At 38.3% G+C, this 4,410-nt stretch overlaps 1 non-coding gene across 1 annotated transcript; it reads right to left on the minus strand.

Moving 5' to 3' along the window:
* Positions 1-1,413: 1,413 nt before the first annotated feature.
* On the minus strand, positions 1,414-1,520 carry LOC133314435 (small nucleolar RNA R71). Its single transcript, XR_009751956.1, has one exon. It is a non-coding gene; the product is annotated as a small nucleolar RNA R71 (small nucleolar RNA).
* Between the last annotated feature and the right edge of the window lie 2,890 nt (positions 1,521-4,410).

A 4,410-nucleotide genomic window follows, 5' to 3' on the forward strand; every position in this document is an offset into this window, starting at 1 on the left:
ACATACTGAGAAAGGAACTTCCATAAGGAAGGGATTTCAGACAGCTTAGCCATTGGGCGAAGGTAGATGTCATGGCAAAATCGCTACTGGTCACCTTAGGAATAAGGGGCCAACTCGTCCATTTTAAGGTTCTGAACTAAGTACCTGTTGGAGTCAAGGGAGCCATAGGAATATGGAAACTTGTGAGCCATCTAAACCATGAGCTGAGGAATCAGAGTTGACAGGAAAATAAACTGGGACAAAGCCAAAAGGCGCTAAGTCTTGAGCAGAGAAAACAACCCATTTAAGAGTGAAGCAGTGAATCCGTTCCTTCTGTTAAACTGTTTTAACCACCACCATGTTGTCTCTTGATTATAGTTATTTCTGTTTTAGTAATTTTATTTTATTTTATTTAGTACTTATAAAAACTCCAATGATTGTTATCTCACCTTCTAAATAGGAATGATCACATACATAACGCAGCGAGCAACTGTTTGCCATCAGGTTGAACCTACTGTTCCTGAGGAACATTGTCAAGACAGTAGGGAACGTTTGACCAGACAGTTCATTTACTAACTTTTCTTCTCATTTTCACTCTTTATAAACATTGATAAAACAATAATTAGCACTCTATCCTCGTGGGAACGATAATTTGGGCATTAATACGATAATTTGGAACTGAGGGACGAATCTGTGTTCTGCAAGAACAGAAGAACGTCCCCTATCAGAACTTATATTTTTCCACCATCAGCAAACTACCCAACAAGTTTTTGGCGCCGTTGCCGGGGTTAGAAACACTAACTGTTGTTCTTATCATTGTTTTCTAACACATATACTGTATATCTGACTTTACTTTTATATTTTTTTCTTTATCACTGAATCTGTTGTGCATATATATACCCTGTGCTATTGGTTTATGAGTGAAGAGTTTGAAATAGACTCTAACCACTCCATTGAAGTACCTGAGTTTCTCTTTGGTCCTGAGCCAGAACGCAAACTCCATAGGAGAAGAAGGAACCTCAGGGAAAGATTTCCTAAAACATGGTTGATCACAATAATAACAATGAAGAGGTTCCCCCGAACAGAACTTCAGAACTTTGGCTGCTCCTTTCAGGAACAGACCAGATAGGGGAGTAATCCTCCCCCCTGTAGCACCAAATTTTGAACTAAAACCTATCATGTTCTACATGATTATGGAAGCAGGGTTCTTCAATGGACTCCCTGCAGAAGATCCTTACACACAACTCACAACATTGTGATAATTTTAAAGCCGAGGGTGTAACAGAGGAGAGCATAAGAATGAGGTTGTTCCCTCACTCCTCTGGTTTAAAAGCTAAAACATAGATGAAAACTCTCACCCCTGGATCAATCCACACATGGGAAGAACTCTCTAACAAGTTCATAGAGAGGTTTCTCCCAATATCTCAACAAGCTGATGTTAGAGCTGAATTCTCTAACTTCAGAATGTTTCATGGAGAAAATCTCTATGAAGCATGGGAGATATACAAGGACATCATAAGAAAATGTCCAAACCATGCGGTAGAGAGTTGGGGAGTGCTACAATCTTTCTATAAAGGACTTGACCATACTTCTCAATCTCACCTAGATTTTGCTACAGGAGGATATTTCTTTACAGGAACACTTGAATCAAGATACGAGATCATAGAAGGGACTGCTGAAAGATGTCTCCAATGGCCAATAGACAAAGTGAGCCCAGTGAGGAAGCCAGACATGCTAGAACTGGATAAACAAACAGCCATGGAAGCCCAGCTGGCATCACTCATGAATGAAGTGAAGAATCTGAAAGCTGACCAAGCAGCACCAAGGATGGAAGTCTTACAACTCACAGCAACTGAAACAGAACCATGCTCAGCCTGTGGTGACCTTCATGACTCAACAGACTGCCCATCCACTGCATTGGTGTGTTATGCAGAAAATTTTGGCAATAGGAACTTCACCAGAGACAATCAACAAGCAAGACGAAATACACATTCAAGCCCTGAAGGAACTATCCTTAAGGATCAGAACCACAATACCCAATGGAGGCCACCCATTAACCAGAGACCATTCAACAACAATCAGCAGCAGTATCAACAAGGTAGCAGCAGTGGAACGTTTGAACAAAGAAGAAACAACTACGTTTCGTTCCACAGAGATGACCAACGCATCAACTCCCTGGAAAATTATGTCAAGGAATATGTCACCAGGAATGATGCAGTGGTCAGGAACATTGAGTCCCATCTGGGACAGATTGTTGCCAACCTTCAAACCAGAACACCAGGATCACTACCAGGGGACACTAAGGTCCCCTCAACCAATTCTGAAATCCCTTGAGAGGTAAGTACCATATCTAGCTAAAGACATTAAACTAAGCGCTGACTAAGAGGCAACCCAATAGATACATTTGCTCTCTGACAAAGAGCAAAGTTTTGGGGTGGTTATCCATAACCACATAGCTCTAAAAAAGGAGGGAACGTCTGATGTTCCTCTCCAAAAAGTCCAAATAAAGTACGTTCCGTTCCAGGAACGTAGTTTTGTATAGGATGTGAAAATTGGGCAACACTCTGTTGATATTTTCAACATTTGGCAATTTTTTCATCATGTACCTAATCAATTATCATCCAACAAAATTATACACTCCAACATCTAAAATAAACCCTTCATCATGCATATATTCTCCCATAGGTACATCATTTACATTATCCATATGATTACATATCCATGATACCTCAATTGGAAATTTTTACATAAGCCACAATACCAATACCTCAAATACATCAAATGTGGCAAATGACATCTCCCATGCTCACCAAAATCTTATAATATCAAGTGAGGTATAAATAGATACATATACCAAAATATACATCATGATCAAATGACTTAGAAAATAACTATCAACAACCAAAGCATGGCAATACAAACTTATGCAAACATGTTCATATCCTAAGTCCATGATACAAAATATTCCACTAAGTGCATCAAACGAATCTATCCAAAATGCCATGTAGTCCATATGCACTCCATATCCATTTCCGCCTCTAAGTAGGCCACTTTCCCGAAGCTCGAACATGCTCAATAGTACCTGAAATGATGCCCCAAAACATGGGGTGAGATATACATATATATCTCAGTAAACCAAGAGTTCTGGAGGGTCACTCCTCCCACTGGCTCACTCAATGTGCATGCTATGATAAACATATGAACAATATAACATAAAAAATCACATCAATCACTGGGCTCACATCCAAGAACATCCACACTAGGATTCATTCAAGGACCCCATCATATAACTCCCGGGTGTTAGGAATGTGGCTTCCATACTCAAGAGGGGGGGTGAATTGAGTATTATAAAATTTTCGCAAAAGCCCCCTTCTAGTTTCTAAATAATTATTTAAAGCAAACTTTGATATATGAAAAGCTAATCAATACATTCAGACAATCCATAACATATAATATATCACAATTATAGAGCTTATGCTAGCATATACAAGATATCAAAGAAGCAATTAAAGTGCTAGAAATAAAGAGTCTAGAGTTTAGAGAATTGCTAACACAATATATCCTGGTTCGGTCACCACCACTTGTGACCTACGTCCAGACTGAAGTCGCTCGATCAACTCTTTCACTAATGGTCAAGCTTCACAGGTGCTTGACAAACCTTTACAATCTTCCAAGACTTCGGGTTCTTGGATACCTTTCAATCTCCAAGTTTACGGGTACTTGGTAACCTTACAATTCACTCCAAATGTACTTAGGTATTTGGCCACCTCTCAAACAATGGGTCTCACAACCCTTTCAACTCAAGAATACAATGGAAAAATATTTTGAAATGAATATACACTCTCAAAGTATGGATATACAACTTGAAGCACTATGGGTATATGAATTTTCAAGATATGAGCTCAAATATGTTTGATCTTTGAAAGATATGAAAGAATATGCAAGTTATAAAATATGTCAAGGATCTTTTCTATGGATTTGAAAAACATGTTTGCAAAACATCTTGATTATGCAATTTGAAAAACATGTTTACTTTGAGAAAAACTTTGAGCTCATATAATGCAATCTATCATATACCCTCACATATATTCTAAGTCCTAAAGATATATTCCAAAAATGATTTTAGACTTAGCTTTATGTCTTGTGTCTTGGATCTTTTCTTGAACTTGATGCTTTGACTTGTTTGATATGACAATGCTTGACACTTTGTTGGTTTTGATCATTTTTCACCATGGTTATGATGTTGTGCTTCTCTTAGATGTTGTCCATGGTTAGTTGTCTTTAATCTTGGTGTTTCTCTTAATCCAATGATCTTGCCACTTTGATATGACATCACTCTTCTTGTGTGGCTACATCATACATCTTCAATATCCACATATAGTTGATGCTTTTCGCTATTGATCAATGCACTTCTCTTTTTGTTGTTGTCAC

Source organism: Gastrolobium bilobum, unplaced genomic scaffold (assembly GCF_033153095.1).
Source record: "Gastrolobium bilobum isolate Gb01-03AN ecotype WA unplaced genomic scaffold, APGP_CSIRO_Gbil_v1 utg7070, whole genome shotgun sequence".
NCBI lineage: Eukaryota > Viridiplantae > Streptophyta > Magnoliopsida > Fabales > Fabaceae > Gastrolobium > Gastrolobium bilobum.